We start from the raw sequence: 25,140 nt of genomic DNA, 5'->3' as shown, positions 1-25,140 counted from the left end.
CTCACCTCACCTGACCTCACCTCTCCTCACCTCACCTCACCTCACCCTACCCCACCTCACCTCACCTCACCCCACCCCACCTCACCTCTCCTCACCTCACCCCACCCCACCTCACCTCACCTTACCTCACCCCACCTCTCCTCACCTCTCCTCACCTCACCCCACCTCACCTCACCTCTCCTCACCTCTCCTCACCTCACCCCACCTCACCCTACCCCACCTCACCTCACCTCACCTCACCCCACCTCACCTCACCTCACCCCACCTCACCTCACCTCATCTCACCCCACCCCACCTCACCTCACTTCACCTCACCCCACCTCACCCCACCTCACCTCACCTCACCCCACCTCACCTCACCTCACCCAACTCACCTCACCTCACCTCACCCCACCTCACCTCACCTCACCCCACCTCACCTCACCTCACCTCACACCACACTACCCCACCTCACCTCACACCACCCACCTCACCTCACCTCACCTCACCTCACCTCACCCCACCCCACCCCACCTCACCTCACCTCACCTCACCCCACCTCACCTCACCTCACCTCACCCCACCTGACCTCACCTCACCTCACCCCACCTCACCTCACCTCACCTCACCCCACCCTACCCCACCTCACCCCACCTCACCTCACCTCATCTCACCCTACCCCACCTCACCTCACCTCACTTCACCTCACCCCACCTCACCTCATCTCACCTCACCCCACCCCACCCCACCCCACCTCACCTCACCCCACACCACCCCACCTCACCTCACCCCACCTCACCTCACCTCACCTCACCCCACCCCACCACACCCCACACCACCCCACCTCACCTCACCTCACCTCACCTCACCTCATCTCACCTCACCCCACCCCACCTCACCTCACCTCACCCCACCTCACCTCACCTCACCTCACCTCACCTCTCCTCACCTCACCTCACCTCATCTCACCCCACCTCACCTCTCCTCACCTCACCTCACCTCACCTCACCCTACCCCACCTCACCTCACCTGACCTCACCTCTCCTCACCTCACCTCACCTCACCCTACCCCACCTCACCTCACCTCACCCCACCCCACCTCACCTCTCCTCACCTCACCCCACCCCACCTCACCTCACCTTACCTCACCCCACCTCTCCTCACCTCTCCTCACCTCACCCCACCTCACCTCACCTCTCCTCACCTCTCCTCACCTCACCCCACCTCACCCTACCCCACCTCACCTCACCTCACCTCACCCCACCTCACCTCACCTCTCCTCACCTCACCCCACCTCACCTCACCTCTCCTCACCTCTCCTCACCTCACCCCACCCCACCTCACCTCACCTCACCTCACCCCACCTCACCTCACCTCTCCTCACCTCACCTCACCTCTCCTCACCTCTCCTCACCTCACCCCACCCCACCTCACCTCACCTCACTTCACCTCACCCCACCTCACCTCATCTCACCTCACCCCACCCCACCCCACCCCACCTCACCTCACCCCACACCACCCCACCTCACCTTACCCCACCTCACCTCACCTCATCTCACCCCACCCCACCTCACCTCACTTCACCTCACCCCACCCCACCTCACCCCACCCCACCCCACCTCACCCCACACCACCCCACCTCACCTCACCTCACCCCACCCCACCTCACCTCACCTCACCTCACCTCTCCTCACCTCACCTCACCTCTCCTCACCTCACCTCACCTCTCCTCACCTCACCTCACCTCACCTCACCCTACCCCACCTCACCTCACCTGACCTCACCTCTCCTCACCTCACCTCACCTCACCCCACCCCACCTCACCTCTCCTCACCTCACACCACCTCACCTCACCTCTCCTCACCTCACCTCACCTCACCCCACCTCACCTCACCTCACCTCACCCCACCCCCCCCACCCCACCCCACCCCCCCCACCCCACCCCACCCCCCCCACCCCACCTCACCCTACCCCACCTCACCTCACCCCACCTCACCTCACCTCTCCTCACCTCTCCTCACCTCACCCCACCCCACCTCACCTCACCTCACCCCACCTCACCCTACCCCACCTCACCTCACCTCACCTCACCCCACCTCACCTCACCTCTCCTCACCTCATCCCACCTCACCTCACCTCTCCTCACCTCTCCTCACCTCACCCCACCCCACCTCACCTCACCTCACCTCACCCCACCTCACCCTACCCCACCTCACCTCACCTCTCCTCACCTCTCCTCACCTCACCCCACCCCACCTCACCTCACTTCACCTCACCCCACCTCACCTCATCTCACCTCACCCCACCCCACCCCACCCCACCTCACCTCACCCCACACCACCCCACCTCACCTCACCCCACCTCACCTCACCTCATCTCACCCCAGAATGCTGCTGGTCTAGACGATAGATGTGTCCAGGCAGCATGGATGGACCTTGGTTGTCTGTGGTGAAATTCGGGCACTTAGCAGCTACTGCCTCCTCATTCTGCTCTTCCTGGTCTTTCTTCTTTGGCTACAATTTCTAGTCATCCCTGGAGACAGAATCTATTTCATGTAATGATTATCTCTGGGTAGTTATCAGGACTACAGAAAGTTATTCAATGTACTTTTCCTTTAATCCTTGCACTTGGGAGGCAGAGGCAGGAGGATTACTATGAGTTAGAGGCCATCCTGAAACTCCACAGTATATTCCATGTTAGCCAGGGCTGGAGTGAGACCCTACCTCAAAAAAACAAACAAAAAAAGCACCTATCTCCAAGCCCCCTTCCTTGAAACTCTTGATTTGGTAGGTTTCAGAGAACTGAACTTTGTTTGTTTGTTGGTTGGTTGGTTTTTGGAGGTAGGGTCTACCTCCAGCCCAGGCTAACACTGGAATTCACCATGTAGTCTCAGGGTGGCCTTGAACTCACAGTGATCCTCCCAAGTGCTGGGATTAAAGGGTTGTGCCACCACACCCGGCCTCTGGCTCATATTTCATGAATGATTCCTAGGTGATTCGAGTAGACACCCTTGGCAAGAACTCCCAAATGGGCTAGGGAGTTGTCTCAGTGGGTCAAGTGCTTACTGTGGGCACATGAGGACCTGAGTTCAGATCCCGTGTAAAACCCATGTGTGGAGGTGTACCTGCGACCCCAGTGTTGGGGAGGTGGAGACAGGAGGATCCTTGGGGCTAACTAGCTAGTCAACTAAATCCAGGAGCTCTAGCCTCCGTGAGAGAGAGAGAGAGAGAGAGAGAGAGATCCTGTTTCAATAAAATAAGGTGGAGAATGAGTAGCCAGCCAGTGGGAGCCTGTGACCTCCACATACGCACACAATGCACACACAGTGCACACATGCAGTCAGAGGAAAGCAACTCTTGTACACGTAGCCTACTCCTTCTTGCCTAATAAAATAGATGGAGGTTCTTACCTTGCACGCGAACTTCCAGAATTGGCTTTCCAGAGACCATTCTCTCCTCTCAGACAACTGGAAAAGTATTCTTCGACTCTTTTTGTCTACTCAGGTCCCCAGCTGGCTAATTCAGCTGCAGACTGGGAACGCTGGGCCAAGGAGGGTCTATTACAGTCCTTGGTAGGACTTCTCCTAATTGTAAATGGGAGTTGTTTCAGCAATGCCAATTGTGTGGAGCACGTCATCCTTCCTATTTAATTAGCACTATCATGACTGTATGCATCATTAAAATACATTAGATTCACATCGTCCCAAGCTTTACTTACTGCTGAGACCTGACTATATGTATGTGTGGCACAGATACCCATGCCTGTCTGCTCACAAATTAGCAAGACAGACAGGGACACTTGCCTGACAGCATTTCACTTGTATTTGACAATTTGTCATCATGCCACAAAGTCTGAGGGTAAACCACAGGCCTGAGGGTTAGCACAATGGCCGGAGCCAGGTGACAGATCATGTCATTTCACAGCTTGGATTTCAAAGCAAGTGGGAGCTGCCTGGCTATCAAGATATGAACATACGTGTGTGCGTGCGTGCATGCGTGCATGTGGGATGGTTACGCGGTGGAAGTATCTCTTTTGTGTGTGTGTGTTTATGCATGCATGTGTGTGCAAGTGTATATATATGTGTGTGTGTGTATATATATATGTATATGTGTGTGTGTGTATATATATATATATATATATATGGCACAAATGATAACCTTGGATGGATGTTATTATTCAGGTACCACTCACCTTTTTTTCAAAAAATTTTAAAGCCGGGCGTAGTGGCTCACACCTTTAATCCCAGCACTTGGGAGGCAGAGGTTGGAGGATCGCCGTGAGTTTGAGGCCACCCTGAGACTCCATAGTGAATTCCAGGTCAGCCTGGGCCAGATTGAGACCCTACCTTGAAAAACCAAAAGCAGAAACAAAAATTTAAAGAGAGAGAATTGGTGTATCAGGGCCTCAGCTACTGTAATCAAAATTGAGATGCTTGTGCCACTTAGTGGGCATGTGTGACCTTGTGCTTGCCTCACCGTTGTGTGTCTGGCTTACATGGGATCTGGAGAGTTGAACATGGGTCCTTAGGCTCCGGAGGCAAGAGCCTTAACCTCTAAGCCATCTCTGCAGCCCCCATTCACCTTTTTTTTCAAACAGGTTCTCACTGGTCTGGAACTTGACAGTAGGTTAGACTGTCTGGCCAGCGAGCCCCAGTGCTGTGTGTGTGTGTGTGTGTGTGTGTGTGTGTGTGTGTGTGTGTGTACCTTTTCATGTGTGCACGTGCATGTGGGGGCCAGAGGTCTTACCCTCAAGAATGTCATCTAACCTTTTTTAAGTTTTTTTAAAATATTTATATTTTTTTAAATTTATTTGAGAGCGAGCGAGAGAGGGAAAGGCAGAGAGATAATGGGCACACCAGGCCATCCAGCCAGTGCAAATGAACTCCTTACACATGTGCCACCTTGTGCATCTGGCTTACGTGGGTCCTGGGGAATTGAACCTGGGTCCATTGGCTTTGCAGATAAACATCTTAATTGCTAAGCCATCCCTCCAGCCCAAGGTTTTTTTTTTTAATTGTTTTTGTTTATTTTTGTTTATTTGAGAGCAACAGACAGAGAGAGACAGGCAGATAGAGAGAGAGAGAATGGGCGCGCCAGGGCCTCCAGCCACTGCAAACGAACTCCAGATGCATTCGCCCCCTGTGCATCTGGCTAACGTGGGTCCTGGGGAATCGAGCCTCAAACTGGGGTCCTTAAGCTTCACAGGCAAGTGCTCAACTGCTAAGCCATCTCTCCAGCCCAAGTTTTTTTTGGTTTAATTTTTTTGGTTCATTTTTATTTATTTGAGAGCAACAAACAGAGACGGAAAGAGGGGGAACAGAGAGAGAGAGAGAATAGGCACGCCAGGGACTCCAGCCACTACAAACGAACTCCAGATGTGTGCGCCCCCTTGTGCATCTGGCTAACGTGGGTCCTGGGGAATTGAGCCTTGAACTGGGATCCCTAGGCTTCACAGGCAAGCGCTTAACCACTAAGCCTTCTCTCCAGCCTCCAAGGTTTTTTTTTTTAAATAAAATATTTATTTATTTATTTGACAGAGACAGGCAGATAGAGGAAAGAGAGAGGGAGGGAGCATGGATGCACTAGGGCTTCTAGCCACTGCAAACAATCTCCAGACGCATGAGACACCTTGTGTGTCTGGCTTACATGAGTACTGCGGAATTGAATGTGGGTCCTTAGGCTTCTCAGGCAAGTGCCTTAACCACTGAGCCAGCCCTCATTCAACCTTTCTAAGAGAGGGTCTTCCACTGGTCTCACCAAGTTAGACTGGCTGGTCAGTGAGGCTTAGAGATCTGTTGCCTTTTCCTCCCTAGCACTGGGATTATAAACACGCCACCGTGACTGGATTCTAGGGATCAAAATCAGGTCCTTCTACTTGCAAAGCAAGCAAGTGACCACCCTAGATGTCTCTCCACCTCTTGGAAGTGGATTTTTGATGAGGCATTAGTAACATCCCAGTGATGTTCTTGTGGACAAGATAAAGAGACACCACCTGAGTGATAGCTCCGTGGAGCCCTGATCGGTTAAATGACTACCAAAGGGTGTTAACCAGTAGACCTAGTCTGCACTTGAGCACTGTGCTATAGAGCCTGCTCTGCACAGCTTCTAGTTCAACATGAAGATGAAGCTCTCAATTTTCCAAGAACAAGGACTTTAAAAAAATATATTTTTTTATTTATTTGAGAGAGAGAGAGAATGGGTGTGCCAGGGCCTCCAGCTGCTATACTCCACCTTGGGCATCTGGGTCCTGGGCAATCTAACCTGGGTCCTTTGGCTTTGCAGGCAAGCGCTTTAACTGCTAAGCCATCTCTCCAGCCCGAATAAGGACTTTTAAAACAACTTTTTACAAAGAGCTCAGTAGCACGTGAGGGAGCACGTGAACAAAATGGAGTGTCAAGAAATGAAATAAAGGGCCGGAGAGATGGCTTAGTGGTTAAGGGCTTGCCTGTGAAGCCTAAGGACCCCGGTTCGAGGCTCGGTTCCCCAGGACCCACGTTAGCCAGATGCACAAGGGGGCGCACGCATCTGGAGCTCGTTTGCAGTGGCTGGAGGCCCTGGCGTACCCATTCTCTCTCTCTCTCTCTCTGCCTCTTTCTCTCTCTGTTTGCCGCTTTCAAATAAATAAAAATGAACAAAATTTTTTTTTAAAAAGGAAATGAAATAAGGAACGTAAAGATACAAAGTCTACACTGAAAATTGCCTGATATCCTAGATATGGGGATCTAGTCTTAGTGCCATTAGGCCACAAAGGCCTCCTCCTGTATGCCACCTAAGCTGGTCCTCTTGGAGTGCCAGGGCATGACCTGGAGGGTCAATGCCGGACAGCAGGAGTCTCCCAGAGTTCTCGTCATCTCAGAGGTGAGTGAGAGGGACCAGGGGTCCTCATAGCGCCCTGGCAACCCACCAGTCACAGCATTTTGCGCCTCTCCTGAGTCCAGCGCTTACCACTGTCGGTGACAGCCAGGCTGTGTGTGCGTCGGCCTGGGCTCTCCGGAGCCAGGACCACGATTTTCCACTCACCCTCCTGGGGCCGTGGCGCTTGCAGACAGAGTAGGGAGTGCCCACGGGCAGCGGGTATTGTCTGATTTGTTTACTCACAGCTGTGTCCACGGACTGAGAGCAATACTTGGCGTAAGTAAGTCTCAGTGCATATTTGTTGAAGGCGCGGACGGTACATGGAGAGGCTCCCTAACCTAAGCCAGTCACTGTCAATGCAGTGTGGCACGTCGTGTTAACAAGTCACTGCTGGGCTATTCCAAAGGCCGCAGGCACCTCATAGCCTCTCTCTCTCTCTCTCTCTCTCTATCTATCTCGTTTCTCAGTTCAAAGTGTGTTTCCATCTCTCAGTAGAATGTGGACTGACAAAAAAAAAAATAGTTGGCTGAGCTCTCAGAATGGTAGGCTCCAGATCAGGGTGTCACCTGTCTCGCTGCAGCAGGGAGTGACATCCAAGGGGGAAAGGGAGCCCCGGTGGCTCTGGATTCAGATCCTGACTCAGGCAAGGGTTTACGACTCTGAGAAGAATCTCAGTCTCTTGAGGCCTTGACTTTTGTCATTAGTGTGGCTAAAATACTCCAGAGAGTAGATACATATAACACGACAGTATAGTGTTAATAAATGTCACTTATTCTTCCCCTAAGGCATTTGGCTCAAGTAAGAACCACGGTACCACCCAAAGAGGGAGAAAACGAATGCTGGGAAGAATCAAGGAAAAAGATGGGAAATTGCTGGAGGCTGGCCTTCAAGGCTCAATTCTTTTGCATGTCAAAGCACCTTCCTATTAGCCAAGGAAGCGCCTCAGAGGGGGAAGGCAGAGGCCCCTGCACTGTTGAGGGAGTGCTGGTATCCATGGCAACAGCACATTCACTTCCTAGGCAGCACACCTGGCATTCTCAGGTTGCCCGACCATATGGCACCTCATATATTTCGTCAAGAGAAAAGCCTCCTTCCCCGTGACCTCCCCGCTAGTGCGCGGGAACTCGCGCCCCCGCCGCGTGGAATCCACAGCCGCCCAAGCGATGGGACCTCTAGTCACACAGAGTAGAACAGCTCCCGAAGCCAGTCAGACAAAGGACCATGTATATTCTTGCTTCAAAGGGGTGTCCAGAAGAGGGGTTCACCTGACAAATCCATTCGATACGCACGCATCTCTCTGATGAGACAGGCAAGAGACTGGTGGTCCCCGGGCCTCTGGCCAGGTGATAAAGCCCATTCTCCAGCGGCTAAAGCCAGTCCTGCCCTTGATCATGACTCAGCTCATGATGCCATTTGTCAATTCTCCCTACATGTAAGTGGCCATTAAACGCTCTGTTTTGAGCTTTTTTTAAAAAAAAATTTTGTTATTTATTTATTTATTTATTTGAGAGTGACAGAGAGAGAGAGAGAGAGAGAGAATAGGCACGCCAGGGCCTCCAGCGACTATAGACGAACTCCAGACGCGTGCGCCCCCTTGTGCATCTGGCCAATGTGGGTCCTGGGGAATCGAGCATCAAACCGGGGTCCTTAGGCTTCACAGGCAAGCGCTTAACTGCTAAACCATCTCTCCAGCCCTGTTTTGAGCTATTTTAAAAGGATAAAGATTTTCTGGTGGGATTCCAAAAAAAAGAAAAGGGAGACAACCCATTTTCCATGTAATACCACCACGGAAGAGCTACGGCTGCTTAGAGAGACCCTGTTCAGCCTCAGAAACCGATGTTTAGAGATTTTGCATTAAAAGAGATGTCAAAAAAAAAAAAAAAAAGGGAACAAAAGTCACTGTTCCTTTCAGCTTATCAGAACCTTTTCAATGGACATCTTACTGATTTGGTTGCTTCGTATCGCTACATAGTTCCCAGAAAGCCCATTTGAGGTACCCACACATGCCGCCCCCGCATGGGTAAGCGCCACCACGGTACCTTATGCATTATGCTCATAAAAAGCCTTTGAGGACATGGCTTTAAAAAGCCGCCGTTAAATATTAGAACCGAGGATCCAGAAGGGCTGGCTGATTTCAGACGCTCAGGGTTATTTTTTTTCTTGAGTACCTTAGGTAGCCTACGGAGTACTAAAAGACAAATATGTCTGCGCGACATGGGAGAGTGAGAGGTGCTCTATAAAACATGTAGTTGACGCTTTGAAATGGGCTTGGTGGACAAGGTTCCTGAATTGTTGTTTAGTTTTAATTTGTGGTGGAAAAGGAGTTAGGTTGAAAGCAATCATTTTTCCCCCTCCCATGTCATAGCAGCCTTTTGGCAAGCTCATTGGCTCTCTCAGATCTTTCTGTATTCCACTTGGTCATGAGAAAACTTAGTGATGGTCTTATAACTCCAAAGGAGCCACAGGTCCCTGGAGGCATCTGACTTCCCTTACACGTGCCAGGTGGAATCAGACCTTAGGTTCTGGTGGAGGTGAAGCAGCCCTCTTCCTCACAGATGCTGCTGCTCATGAATAAGAGACTCAGGACAGGGCTGGAGAGATGGCTCATTGGTTAAGGTTCTTGCCTGTGAGGCCTAAGGACCACGTAAGCCAGACGTGCAAGGTGATGCAAGCGCACAAGGCTGCCCACGCCCACTAGATGCCACACGTGTTTGGAGTTCAATTGCAGTGGCTGGAGGCTCTGGCATGCCAATTCTCTCTCTCTCTCATAAAAATTTACAAAAACACCCAGGACACAGCAGAAAAAACAAGCAGAAGATGCTGAAGGAGGAAAGGAGACAGTGGTCTTTCCAAGGTCCTCTGGCCTGGAGGAGTCACATGGTGGTGGCTGCCGGGTTTTATTATGTCCTGTATAGTCCAGACAGGGCTCTGGCTGAACTGCCAACAAAAGTCTCCTGGCAAATGGGGCTAGGAGATGGTTCAACAAGAAAAGAGTGCTTGCAGCTCAAGCATGAGGCCTCAAGACTTCCCAAGTTCCATCCACAGCAACCACATAAAAACCTGAGCACATGCCACATGCCTGTAACTCCAGTTCTGTGGGACGGGCAGGGAACTGGAGAATCATTGGGACTTGCTGGTCTGGCTGAGCCCCAGGTTTAGTGAGAGTTTATCTTAAGGATACAAGCGGAAAAAGCAATAGAGGAGAGCACCTGACATTTCTCTCTGGCCTCTGCGCACATGCCCATCTGCACACATATGTGCCGACGCTACACACGTGCATACCACACATTCCCAGGCGCAAACAAAGTCTGCTAAAATACTAGAGGTGACCTAACTAGAGAAACTCTTCATGGCAAAGCTCCTCCTCTCCCAGCTCAGGAACAATGAGGGGCTGGAGAGATGGCTTAGCTGCGAAGGCACTTGCCTATGCACCCTAACAATGTGAGTTCAATTCCCTAGTGCCCGAATAAACCAGAGGCACAAAGTGGTGCATTCGTCTAGAGTGCATTTGCAGCAGCTTAAGGCCCTGGTGCGCCCATTCTCTCTATTTGCAAATAAAATAAAATGAAAATAAGTTTTTTTTTAATATTTTTTTTAAATTTTATTTATTTATTTATTTGAGAGCAACAGACACAGAGAGAAAGACAGATAGAGGAAGAGAGAGAGAATGGGCGCACCAGGGCTTCCAGCCTCTGCAAACGAACTCCAGACACGTGTGCCCCCTTGTGCATCTGGCTAACGTGGGACCTGGGGAACCGAGCCTCGAACCAGGGTCCTTAGGCTTCACAGGCAAGCACTTAACCGCTAAGCCATCTCTCCAGCCCAAAATAAGTTTTTAAAAAGCATTCCTTCCTTGCGTTTTCCACAGAGGTTAATAGGAAGTAGATCTACACATGCTCCTCCCTGCATCACAGGGGTACAGCTCTACTCAGTGGGTTCAACAACAGCCTGCTCTTCCACCTCTGGTGTGGAGAGCTCAGGGCGCTCTCATTTTCCTGTGGAGCCCTGTATTTGGCCCCAGTGGGTAATGAGATCTTCCATCGTCTGCTCTCTGGAAGCAGGAGGCGCTCTGATTTTCGTACCAGAGTGATGTTCGTGAACTCCAGAGGTGCATTAGTTTCTTCTTGCTGTGGCAAAATACCTACTTAAAAAGGGAGAGGCTCATGTAGGCTCAGAGTTGGAGAGGGCAGGGTCCCCGTGGAGGGGAAGGCGGAGTGGGACGGTGCAGTTCATGGCAGCGGGAAGTGGTGGTGTGTCTTGCTCACATGTTGGCAAATCAGGAAGAGAATGGGACCAGAAATGGGGCCAGGCTATAAACATGAAAGACCCACCTACTGTGATCCACCTCTGCTATCTAATCTCCCCAAACAGTGCCAGCAGCTGGGAACTAGGCCATGGGAGACATGTCAGACTCCAACCATAGCAAGGGGTTTGGCCAAGCTGCACACACACCTGGCACCAAAGCGTTAGAAGGACTTGGGAGATGGGCTGTTGCCACTCCAATTCCTCTTTCCCTGGTATCAAAAAGGACGATTCCACAGTGTGAGTCAGCCCTCCCTGCCACCCGTCTTGGAGGTCAGTGGAGCCCAGGGGGAAGCTCAGCTCATATTTATACCCTTGAGATGGCACAGACTGATGTTTACAATTGCTTCATGAGGTTGAATCATAAATCTGTAGATTGCGAAAGCTCAGTGAAACTCAGAGGAGATAAACCCAAATGATGTGTAATTCATGCCAAGATAGGTCACCATTAAGCTTTTAAGGTCCAAGGCATACAACTTGTTGTTGTTATTGTTGTCAAGAACTGTATAAAAGTGGGCTGGAGAGATGGCTTAGTAGTTAAGGCATTTGCCTGAAAAGCCCAAGGGACCCCGGTTCAATTCCCCAGGACCCACGTAAGCCAGATGCACAAGGGGGCACATGAATCTGGAGTTTATTTGCAGTGGCTGGAGGCTCTGGTGTGCCCATTCTCTCTCTCCTAATCTCTGCCTCTCTCTCAATTAAATAAATAAAAATTAAAAACTAAAAAAAAAAAAAAAGAATTGTATGAACATAGTGCATATTGGTCATATTCCTATCGGCCTATCTTCTCCACCTCTATTCCTCTGAGGGCCTTCCTCATTGGCGTTTCTGGTATTCATTACAGGGTCATGAATGCGCCAGTCAGTCTCTGTGGCCAAGGGAGGACAACACCTCAGAGTTCACCTTTCTACCCTGTAGATCTTACATTCTTTCTGCCCCTTCTTCTACCATGTCCCCTGGGCCTTGGGGGGTATGTTATAATCCCCCATTAGTGTTGATTTTGTGCTTTGGTGAGTTTTGAGTCTGCTTAGTATCAACTGCCATCTCTCTGGAGGAAGTTCTCAGGCCAGCAGTGAGAGCAGCCCTCATATACATGCAAGTATTTTTTTAAATATATTTTTTTTGTTTTATTTATTTATTTAAGAGGGACAGACAGAGAGAGAAAAAGGCAGATAGACAGAAAGACAGAGAATGGGTGCGCCAGGGCCTCCAGCCACTGCAAACAAACTCCAGATGCTTTTACCCCCTTGTGCATCTGGCTAACGTGGGTCCTGGGGAATCGAGCCTCGAACCAGGGTCCTTAGGCCTCACAGGCAAGTGCTTAACCACTAAGCCATCTCTCCAGCCCACATGCAAGTATTTTTTAAAAGGTTTATTCTTATTTATTTGTTTATTAGAGACAGAGAGGGGAGAGAGTGTGAGAAGGGGCACGCCAGGGCATCTAGCCACTGCAAACAAACTCCAGACACATGCGTCACCATGCACACTTGGCTTACGTGGGACCCGGAAAATGGAACAGGGGTCCTTAGGCCTCACAGCGCCTTAACCTTAACCACTGAGAAATCTCTCCAGGCCCAATGGCACTCATTTAGAAGTACCCCTTCTGTCATGTCTCCTGGAAGATGTGATAGAGGTGGCTCATCTCATGCTAGACAGTTGGTTTTATTTTCTTGTCATTCTGATGGGTCTTGGGTTGCCCTGGCATTTGGGCAACTTTCTTTTTTAAGGTAACTAGAAAGACTCATTACAAGGGACCATCAGTTCAAACAACAGTGACAGCTTCCATCTGAAATCGGAGGCTGGGAGGAACTGGCAAGCATTTTTCATGTATCAAAAGAAAACAGCTGCCAACCACAAATTCTCTATCACCATAAATACTTTTCAACAGTGAAGGGGAAATAAAGATATTATCAGACATGAAAAAAACTGAGAAAATTTGTTCTCAGCAAACCTCTTCAGAATGGCAAAGGAAGTTCTCTATAGATATACCATATAAGAAAAGATTTAAACAAGTCAAGAGAAGTGGGACGTGGTGGCACACACCTTTAATCCCAGCACTCGGGAGGCAGAGGTAGAAGGATCGCCGTGACTTCGAGGCCACCCTGAGACTACATAGTTAATTCCAGGTCAGCCTGGACCAGAGTGAGACCCTACCTCCAAAAAAAAAAAAAAAAAAAATTAAGGGTCATGGGCCAGAATGGGGACCTTTAATCCTAGGAGTTGGGAGGCAGAGGTAGGAGGATTGCTGTGAGTTTGAGACCAGCCTGGGACTGCAGAGTGAGTACCAAGTCAGCCCTGGTTAGAGTGAGACCCTACCTCAAAAAAAAAAAATAAGAAAGGCTATATTAATATTTGATAAAGAGACCTCAGGACAAAGAAAATTACGACAAGACAAAGAGGTCTCATGATGTTCTCTAGTTATAACTTCTGTCTTATTACAAATGGATTATCATCAGGCACCTTTCATCATGGAATTTCAGTACATGTATAAAACTTTAAAAGTGTCTGTGCATGCACCCCCTCACACACACAGCCATAGCCTTAAAAATAATCTAAAAATATCAGTTAATATGAGTAATATTTTACAGAAAATCTCCTTTCACACTGGGCCATCACCTTTCAAAGGACCACTGACGTTCCTTTCCCTGAAACCCCACATCGTCATGCCCAGGTTATAAAGGAGGCTGAGAACACTGAGCTGTGTCTGGTTCTGGGCCAGGTGCTCCCTGTAAACCCTCGCCAATGCTCCTTTAGAAAAGGATTTACATAAAAAAGACATCATTCAACCTCTTTCATGGGTTAAGAAATGGAGGCTAACAAAGCCCCACTGACTGAAAATTAGGCGATTAATCTGGGTGTGATAGCACACTCATCTGTAATCCCAGCACTTAGGAAACTGAGGCTGGAGGATTCATAGTTGAAGGCCAGCCTGGGGCTACTCAATGAGACCCTGTCAAACAAACAAACAACAACAAAAAAAAACACAAAGTCCTTTAATAGGCTAATAGTAAAATCTTAAATCACTGTTTCCATCCTAATCCATCAGTCCCGAAAGGTCATAATGACTAGTAAAATGTCTGCCTGTTTAGTAGGCAAGTAACCTTGGCACTGATAGGCATATAGGGTGAATGTGAACATGTGTGTGTCTAAGTATCTGTGGGTTCACACATGCACAGGGGAGTGTCCATGTGTTTTCATAACCTGCTTTATTCAAAGTCTTAAAAAGCTTATAGGAAGGAGCCCAGACTCCACTGTTGGGCCCATTCTTGATTCATCTCCCATGACCCTTTCTGTACCTCAATATTGCTGTTTCCAGCGAAGAATGTCTTGTTATTGAGTGACATTAATGAGTTAAAGTCAGATTCACAAACATGTGAACTTCTTATTAGGCAAAGTGTTGTTTGGTTTTAATATTTGGAGGGGGGGGGAGTAATCCAGTGTTTAACCATCCTAAAACCTAATTGTCTTTTTAAACCCAAATAAACTCTTTCCTCCTTAGATCCAAGAGCTTTCAAGCTTTGAAGATAAAAGGACAATTTCCCAGCTCCAAACTTTCCATGACATGTTGCTGAGACAGGAAGCAAATTTGTAAGCCTTGATGTGCCTTAAGAGGTTTGTTCTAGAAAGAGGTGTCCGATTCACCAGCAGTGATCGGCCTCCCTGAACTGTGATGTCCACCAGCTGCTGCACACACCCCAGAGCCAGGGGCAAGCGCAGGACAGGAGTCCACATTGTACCCCAACTCTACCCACTTGGTAAGGCCAAGTGGAGGCTGCCCCAGGATACCAGACGCCACCCAGCCTCGGTGACCTCTTCAAAGGCAAGGGCAGTGTCTGGTAGGAAAATGAAAAGCTCCTATTTGCCAATGAAGGCTCAAATAAAAAATTAAAGACCTCATGCAGGAAAACTTGATTAAAATACAAAATTTAATATATGAATGTTTTATCTTCTCAATGAGAAGCCAGAAGTAACGATCCACACATTTGTCATGCTTAACGGAGCCTTAAGGGAGGTTAACACAGAGCACTACACATCATTTATTAAAGAATTACATTTCACAATCATGCGTAGAGGAAAAACATTTCCAAACAAAGAGCATGATCCCTCCTCCCTAGTTTATTTTCATGCACACACTATGCTATTAGCTACAAGAGTAGGGAAGAAAAAAAAAAAGCTAAAAGCTCTTAAAAGTTAAGATACAGGAGGATTGTTTTCTACTGTGAAGCTGTTTTGAGTCTTTAAGGTCAGGTCACAATGCTACCTTAAGTTTATGAAGAGCACTGGGTGCTTCTTAGTTGTAAGGCGAGAACTTCTAAAAACTTCACAACCCTGTCTGACTACAGGGATGTGTTTAGACAATGTATTTAAATATTTTTTTTCGAGGTAGGGTCTCACTCTAGTTCAGGCTGAACTGGAATCCACTATGTAGTCTCAAGGTGGCCTCGAACTCACGGCAATCCTCCTACCTCTGCCTCCTGAGTGCTGGCATTAAAGGCGTGCACCACCACGCCCGGCATTGAACTATTTAAAGATATATATTTTATTTTTATTTATTTATTTGACAGAGAAAGAGGGAGAGAAGGAGAGAGAATGGGTGTGTCAAGGCCTCCAGCCACTGCAAACGAACTCCAGATGCATGTGCCCCCTTGTGCATCTGGCTAACATGGGTCCTGGGGAATCAAGCCTGGCTCCTTTGGCTTTGCAGGCAAACCTCTAAGCCATCCCTCCCGCCACGTATTTGAACTTTTGTGAGTTACCGAAAAGCAAACATTAGTCAATTTTTTACAGTTGTGCCACTTGTAAAGATGATCACTTAAGCTGCCCCTCCACTTCCAGTTTGGTATTAAATGGCCCATAGAGAAGCCCCCTGTAGGGGGTCTCTGAAGAAATGACTGCCACCATATGGAAGTCTGTTGAAATGACTCAGGAAGTCAGGAAGACCCAGATAACCTTGTCTTGGTGACTTTTCCAGTAGCCAAAGGACTTTTCAACTCAGTGAGCAGTTACAAAGTACCCAGAGTGACCGGAGCCTGTTTCCAACAACTCCTTCCGTTTATAAGTGACGGACACGGCACCTCTCACGTCACCACCCCTGGGTGCAGTGATCCCCATGCACGCTTGCCCAAGTGTGGAGGGTGTGGTCACTGGAACCAGACTCCTCTGTCGCCTGTCCCAGGTTCTTGCTGCTTCTGGGCTGTGGGACCACAGGCTGTGGTTTGGATATGGTTGGAATATAGTCCCAAGGATTGATGCAGCACAATTTCATCCCCATTGTGAGTTTTTAGAAGGGCAGAGGGAATGCAGTCATATCAGTTACCTTCATGTCACTGTGACGGCAACGCCTGATGGACAGCTGGGAAGGGAAGATTCATTTTCGCTTACGATTCCAGAGGGTTTCTGTCTGTTACAGTAAGGAAAGCTTGGCAGGCCGCTCGGTTCATGATGGCGAGAGTGTGTGGCAGAAAGAGTCACCCAAAGGGCGGGAAGCAGAGGTCAAGCCACAGCTTTCAAAGGCCCACCCCTTGTAGTGGTGACCTTCTCACTGCTGGGACAAAATGCCAAGCCAGAGGTCTCTTATGGAAGAAAGGTTATATTTCAGCTTATGGTTTCAAGGCCAAGTTTCATGATGGTGGGAAAACCCAGGCATCATGTCTCCACGTCAACAGGAAGGAAGTAGCAAGGTGAGCTGTGTGGCAACAGAGGCCTTAACACCCCAAGGCCAATCCCCAGTGACATGCCTCCTCCAGGAAGGCCACACCCCTCCAAGGCTTCTCCATCAAGGGATTAAGCCCGAGGCTTTAATCACAAACGTGAGGTTAAGGAGGACATTTACACTTAAACCACCACACATCACCCCTGGATCCTATAGACTCATGGCCATCTCATGATGCAAAGTGCATTCAGTTCAACTTTTAAAAGTTCCCCATAGTGTTTACCAGTTTCAACACTGTTCAAAAGCCCAATGTCTAGGGTCTGGAGAGATGGCTTAATGGATAAGGCACTTGCCTGCGAAGCCTAAGGACCCAAGTTCAATTCTCCAGGTCCCACGTCAGCCAGATGCACATGGTGGCATGTGCGTCTGGAGTTCATTTGCAGTGGCTAGAGGCCCTGGCGTGCCCATTCTCCCTCCCCCTCTAGTAATATAAATAAATAAAAATAAATCTTAAAAAAAAAAAAGTCCAAAGTCTAAGGTCTCATCTGAGACTCAAGACAGTTTGTTAGCTGTGAGCCATGAGAAAGCAAAAACACAAGTTACACACTTCTAACATGTAATGGCACACAACAAACATCCCCACTCAAAAAAGAAAAGAAAAGAATGGAGTAAGAGCAAGGAAACATTGGCGCAATACAAGAGCAAAAACCATTAGAGCCAGCATCACCTCCTGCATCACCACATCCAGCATCTGCAACTTGTGATAAAATCATCTGGCCTGCAAAGGGCTCAGGTGATTCGTTCCCTGTAGCTGTGCTATTTGCTTCCCAAGCAGAATCCACCCCAAGCCAGCAGCTTTCCTTGGCAACCATCCCATAGTCCTGGAGTGTCCAAAATCCTGGGGTCTCCACTGCAACCTGCACCTCATCTTCACGGCGTCACACAAAGGCCTCACGGAGCCTGGGACTTTGACTCTGCCTCACACTGCCTAGCCTCATCAGCTCCCTGGAGTCACTGTGAACCCGATGACCCTTAACTTTATACATTTTTTTTTTTTTAATGCTTCCAAAACCAGTACCAGGTGGGCAAGGCTGACAAACGTTTAATCTTTTAATGAAACCTGAACTTGAGGAGCAGGAAACTCTTTCAGCGTTCTTCCTTCAAGCCTCTTCCTTTCAAAAGAACCATCACTCTTCGTACGGTCTCAGTGCACCACAGCTGCCCACCCTCGGTGGCAGTGATCTCAACTGCAGCTGCGTCTCTAGGTCTGGGATCCTAAACCCTGTTCCCATTCCTTTTTCACATTTCACATTCAAGCTTCACGTTTCTTCACCTCCTCCTAGCCAGCACTTTCCTCTGCCCAACACATGAGTCCATTAGTTTTATTTTATTTTATTTTATTTATTTATTTTCAAGGTAAACCCAACAGACTGACTTTTTGGTTTTGTTACATGAGGGCAAGAGAGGATTGGCACGCCAGGGCCTCCAGCCACCGTAATCGAACTCCAGATGCGTGCGCCCCCTTGTGTGCATGTGCGGCCTCTGCACTTGCGTCACCTTGTGTGTCTGACTTAGGTGGGACCTGGAGAGTAGAACATGGGTCCTTAGGCTTTGCAGGCCAGTGCCTTAACCACTGAGCCATCTCTCCAGAGGCCATTCCTTTTGAATTCAACAGTGTTCAAGTTCTCACTCACATGGACAGAACACAGCCAGCCCTTCCTCCAGAACATCACATGAACTGCCTCTATCCCAATTCCTGGAAAAATCCTTTCTTTCCTCTCAGAAACCTAATGAGCCAAGTCTCCACAGACCATACTTCTGTCTGGATTTTGGTTTTCCAAACTGTCACCGGAATGGCCCATGAAGCTGTGTTTGTAGCATTGCGAAGCTTCTCAGTCTAAAGCTCCCAGTCCTTCGGCATTCCTCCCGCAAATCAATTCCGAAAGACTAAAGCAGCCGCATGGTCAGGTGTATCACAACAATGGCCACTCTGAGTGCCTGTGCCAGTTTTCCGTGGCCGCTATCATCTCATTGCTGGGACAAGATACCCAACCAGAAAAGGGGCTTCCAGGGGAAGTTCTGTCACGTTGGGAAAGGTTTTGTCATGGCAGGGAAAGAATAGCAGGGACAGACAGCTGGGCGTCACATCTCCACAGCAGCATGAATGAAGCAGAGACAGAGAGAGATTGCTCAAAGCAGCAAGTGGGGCTTGGCTATAACACTGCGTCACCTAGGCCCACTCCCAGCCACACCTCTTTCAGAAAGGCCCTACCTCCCACGGACTCCTCTAGATAGGGATTAAGCATGAGGTTTCATCACACATGTAAGATTTATGAAAGGCTTTCCACATTCGCATTATAATACTCCTAGTGACCTACTTCTCCACTAGGTAGGCCATGCCTCTTAAAGTGTTCACAGTCTTTTCATAGGGGACAAGTATTGAGACATGAGCCTGTGAGGGGCATTTCATATTCAAGCCAAAACGCACCTATGGCTTAAAGGTGAGTCTTTGGAAGTGACTGGGATTAGGCAAGGTCATCAGGATGGAACTGCTGTGAATCCTGATGGATTAATAAAGAGAGAGAGAGAAAGAGAGAGATCAGAACATATGCAGGTGCTTTCCCTGTCCTCTAACATGTGACATCCTGAGTCACCTTGGGACTCTGCAAGCAAGATCATTTCCAGATGTGGCCCTTTGACCTTGGGCCAGAAACATGAGTCAAAATCAACCTCCTTTTCTTTTGTTTGCTTTTGTTTTTCGAGGTAGGGTTTTGCTCTAGCCCAGGCTGACCTGAAATTCACTATGTAGTCTCAGGATGACCTCGAACTCATGGTGATCCTCCTACCTCTGTCTCCCGAGTGCTGGGATTAAAGGCCTGGCTTATAACCTCTTTTTTTTTTTCTTCTGACAGTTTACCTAGTCTGTAAGTTTGCATTTGCCTTAGACAGCTTCTGTCTTGCCTTGGGCTGATCACTCCCGTCTTTTACCATGTTTCTCCCTTTCAGGATCCCTGCTGGAATTTTTATCCCATCTCTGTCCTCACTGTAAACTGTCAGGAGATAACTTGTTTTGACTTCATAGCTCAGAACTAGGAGTTTGCTTTAAGTCGCAGATAAGACATTGAATTTTTGAATTAATTCTGGGACCACCGAGGCTGGAATTATTGCATGTTTCTTTATGATAAGGACATAAACCCCAGGGGCATGAGTAGAATGCTATGGTTCAAATACAGCCTTGCGTGTGTCTCTCAGGTGTGCATGTGCTGAAATTCAATTCCCACGGTAAGATGTTGGGAGGCTTGAAACCATCCGATTGTGGCATTCAGAGGTGGGGCCTTTGAGAGGTGATTCGAGTTAGAAGTAAATCCCCTGTGGTTTGATTTTGGTGGATTTGTAAGGAGAGGGAGAGAGAGCACGTGCACATACACACACACACACACACACACACACACACACTCCTTGTGCTTTGCTATGTGATGCTGCTATCACCCTGACTCTGCCAGCAATGTCAACACCACATGTGGCCCCATATATATATATATATATATATATATATATACACCTATATAATATATGCATAATGTCTCCAATAAACATAAACATACATACCATCCCAAATGAGCCTCGCCTGCTTCCCCCACTCCCTTTCCCACTGTTCTCCAACACACACCATCCACACCCGCCCCTAGCCATTCCTGTTTCTCCCACGGGAGGTTTGCCAAGTTCCCAAGTGACTCGAGTGCACTCCCTGTGCTATGGGGAAGTGACAGGGGCCTTACTTTCCTGACTAGCATGAAGGCTTCCAAGAGGCGATGTGGCCCCTTTCTTTGTCCCCTCGACCTCTTTCTTTGCTTCTCATTGGACGCTTGAACTTCTCAGGGACAAGGGACATGACTCTCAGCATGTCCAGCACCAACCCAGGGCCCAAGGCAAGGCTGCGGATGGCTTCGTGTATTCCTGAGAGGTGATGAAGGGACTTAGCGGGCCGGATGGTGCTGGCTTTGGGTATTTTACTCCGTGAGCAAGTACGAATGGACTGCGCCTCCTTTTCCTGATATTGAGAACGATTCATTTCACTGTTAATACTATCTTTACAAAGGGCGAGTCCTCGTTGGGATTAGGGTGAGATGATGAAAATAGTTACACCGTAGCCGTGGCTCATCTCATCCTGGGGTGCTAACGCGTCCCTGATAAGACCCCGTACAAGCCACTGGAATAACAGGAGCCATCTTCCAGGACTGAGAAGAGAGGCAGATAAATAGACATTTCCTCCCCAGAGCTGAAGCACTGTGGGCAAAGCCTGATAGTGCTGCGGGTTCCTTCAGGCCCTCAGGAAAGACACAAGGTGAGAACTGTCTAGAGGGAGATCTGTCTAAATTAAGGTGGGAGAGCGAGCAGGAATTAACCAAGCAGAAGCTCAGAGGCCACACCAGGCAGGAGAAAGAGGTGGTTGAAAGGGGCGAGTGGTGAGAAGAGAGTCTGGAATGTTCTTGAAGCTAGAAAGGATAGCTAAGTTCAGAGCCCTGTGCAAGGGGTGAGTACCGCAGCCCGGCCATACAGGGGTTTAGACTCTGTATTTTGCAGACAGCCGAATGGGTTGGAAAGCGCAACTTCCTCTTTGGTTTTGTTTGTTTGTTTGTTTTTTTGGAAGAGTTTCTGAAGGATTCAAGTTAATGCTTTAAATGTTGGGTAGAATTCACCAGTTAAGCCAGCTAGTCATGGGCTTTTCTTTTGTGGGACATTTTCCTTAATTGTTAACACAACATCTACTGGATTCTCCTTCTCGAATCCGTTTCAGTAGTTTGTGCGCTTCCACCAGCTTGTCCATTTCATCTCGTTTATCTAATTTCTCCACATGTAATTGCCTAGACTGTTTCCTGGCAATCCTTTTTATTTCTGTGAGGTCAATATGAATGTCCCCTTTCATACCTGATTTTAACAATTAGAGTTTCCTGGGTTTCCCCCACCCCCTTGGGGAGGTTGAGTGAAATGTTTTGCAATTGTTGATCTTTTGATTTTGTTTGTTTGTTTGTTTTTTACTGATTTTTCTCTATTGTTTTCCTATGCTTGATTTCTTTTTTCTTCCCCCTCTAATCTTTGTTCCTTCCTTCTCCTTAATTTTGAGTTCTTCAAGTTTCTTAAGGTGGAGTGCTAGTTATTGATCCAAGATCTTTCTTTTATGTGTTTATAATATCTTCACATTTTGTAATGTGCTTTTATTTTTCATCTATCTCAAAATTGCATAGTTTAGTTTTTTTGTACAACACTGGGCCGATTTTCCAAATGATTGAACGACATCTGGAGAAACCTAGTGTCTTGCTCAAGGTCACATAGCTAAATGGGGTTAGAATTGGTGTTGGAATCTTTGTCTGACTTGAAAGCTCATGCTCACAACCACCTCTATTTGTAGAAGCAGGCTTACTGTCTGCAGTGAAAGGCAAACTCTCCATTCATCCCACTTTCATTGATGACCAGTTGTGTGCCAGTTACTGCTCTAGGGTCTAGAGCTGCAATATTAAAGAAGACAGAAGAAAAAATGTTTGTGGCCTGCCTAGGCAGATGGCTCAGTGGTTAAAGGTGCTTTATTGTAAAGGCTGCCAGGCCCAGGGTTCAATTCCAGTACCCACATAAATCCAGACACAGCTTGTATATCTGTTCCAAATGCACAGATCCTTTTAATTTTTTGTTTATTTATTTATTTATTTGAGAGTGACAGACAGAAGACAGAGAGAGAGTGAGAGAGACAGATAATGGGCGCACCAGGGCCTCCAGCCACTGCAAACAAAATCCAGATGCGTGCGCCCCCTTGTGCATCTGGCTAACGTGGGTCCTGGGGAATCGAGCCTCGAACCGGGGTCCTTAGGCTTCACAGGCAAGCGCTTAACCGCTAAGCCATCTCTCCAGCCCCACAAATCCTTTTAAGAATGGAGATGAGCTTGACTTTGAGGAGTAACATGGCTCAGGGAGGGCAAGTAGGAAGCTTTGTAGTAACCAAGAAGAAAGCAAGTGCTGGCTTGTACCAAGGCAGTGACAGTGGAGGGTGACCAGTGGTAAGCTTGTGTGCGTGTGTCTGTGTGTGTAATTTTTTAAAATTATTTATTTATTTGTTTTCAAGCAGAATTAGAGAGAAAGAGGCCTCTTGCCACTGCATACAAAACTCCAGATGCATGTGCTGCTTTGTGCTTCTGGTTTTATGTGGGGACTGAAGAATCGACGCCTGGGTGGTCAGGCTTTGCAAGCAAGCACCTTTAACCACTGAGCCATCTCCCCGGCCCCTTCCCTGTATATTTTGAAGGTGAGGCCACAGGGTTTACTAGTAGCATGGAGGTAGGAGTGAGGAAAGAAACTGAGCCAGGATGACTCCAAGATGCGGGGCTCGAACAAGGGGAGTGAGGGGCCTGCCCCTGTTGGGAAGGGGTGGCTTGGGGGATAAAGGCAGGTGTGGAGTCTGTGAGCGCGCAGCTTAATTCCAACACCATTGTGAAGATTTATAGCGGACTAAAGATGAACAAGCCTGTTACCCAGGGAAGGCCTGGGCTTACGGGTGCCGTTGAATGCCCTGAGCTTGTATGATGGGCAAGAGCGGGTGGAGGGGAGGATCAAGAAATAACCTTTTGTGGCTTTGTGGTGAAGAGGCAGGGAGAGAAGTCACAGACACAAACAGTGAAGGGGCACATCCCTCTGTCCCTCCTCAGGGCGTCTGCCTCTAAGGAGGCACCCTCATCAGCAAGATCCACACTGACCTAGTTATAAACAGCCAGTAAAGCAACGGGCAGGGGGCACTGCTGAGCGCCCATGGGGTGACAGCTCTCCGCCCTCATGAGCCATCTCACCCAAGGGAGGGCGCCGGAGTTATGACATTAATTTTTAAAAGCTCTCTCCAAGGAATAAATGAATAAACTTCAAGTGACTGAATATTTGCAATTCAAATTATATGTTTCAGGCTTTTTTGGTAAATTGAATTCATGTGGATTAGCCCAGGGATGTTTGGACACATGACACTTTGCTGTGTTCCATCAAAGTTCTGAAGACTGAAGCAGCCAGCGTAGTGGGAGGGGCCGGGGACAGGACTTGTCCAAACGCTCCTGAGCCAGGATCCTCGGGGCGACAATGGGCGAGTCCGCAAAGAGCTCAGCCGCCTCTTGCCTGGGAGCTGAGGAAGCCACGCCTCGTGCCAGCACTTCCGAAGTGAGCCCGGGCTTCGCTCCTCTAACCTAGACAGGGGACCAGCTTTGCCAACCCTCGCCCCCTAAGGTTGGCTCGAGCCACCCAAGCTTCCTCCGTGGCATCTCCTTGCTGCAAAATCCGTGGTTACGGAATTTTTTTAAAGACTTAATAGACGGATGTGTTTTTCTATTCCCGAGGAAGGAAATGAAGATTTCCACTTGGCGTCGGTTTCTGCCATTCTGTTTTTTGTTGTTGTTCTAGAAATGGAGCAGAAAATTGCTGTCGCTCCCTTATTGCCCAGCTACCCATGCCACTTCCAGCCCTCGGGAAGGAGAGAGCAAACGTTTTTGAAAATTTTTATTCAGACATTTCGGGTTCTTATTTGTTGAAATCTTCCCTCCCCACTCCCTCACACTAACCCATAGTCTTGTGATGGACAAACAAGCCACTATCCCCATATCAAGGAAAACTCAGCAGCTATGGTCTCCTTTCATTATAAAGCAGAGGCTCACTTTGTCATGGAATATTAGTGAAATAGATGAGTAATGCCCACGCAGCTTTCAATTTCCTTGCTCTGCCCAAGTTTTACCTGTGTACCAAACACTGTGTTCACAGATACCGTCACTGGCTATCTTCATAACAGCACAAGGAGACTGTTTTCAACCTCATGTTATTGACCAGTAACTGAGGCCATAGAACGTCAGTATATTACCTAAGGCTGAGCACTAGCCCCGTCTGAGAGTGCTCTTACAATAATAAGATCAATACCACCTTATTTTTGGAGTTTGTGCACCAATCATACTTTGTACTAAAATTCTCCACCCTTCATTTTTTATTTTTATTTATTTATTAGAGACAGAGAGGAGAGAGAGAGAGACAGAATTGGCGCATCAGGAACTCTAGCCACTGCAAACAAACTCCAGATGCACACACCACCATGTGGTCTGGTTTACGTGGGACCTGGAGAACCGAACCCAGGTCCTTAGGCTCCTCAGGCGAGTGCCTTAACCGCTAAGCCATCTCTCTAGCCCTTATTATTATTATTTCTTCTGAGCTTCCTTTGGGAACCTGCCTGCATGCCTCATCGACAGACGTGCCTTTAAATTTGATGCCACTTTGAGCCACACTGTCTTGCTCTGTGTGGGTTCATACTTTGCCTCAATGGTTAGGTTAGATTTCCCGCAG

The sequence above is a fragment of the Jaculus jaculus genome, chromosome 7 (genome assembly GCF_020740685.1).
Source record: "Jaculus jaculus isolate mJacJac1 chromosome 7, mJacJac1.mat.Y.cur, whole genome shotgun sequence".
Lineage (NCBI taxonomy): Eukaryota > Metazoa > Chordata > Mammalia > Rodentia > Dipodidae > Jaculus > Jaculus jaculus.
This window is presented reverse-complemented; position numbering follows the sequence as displayed.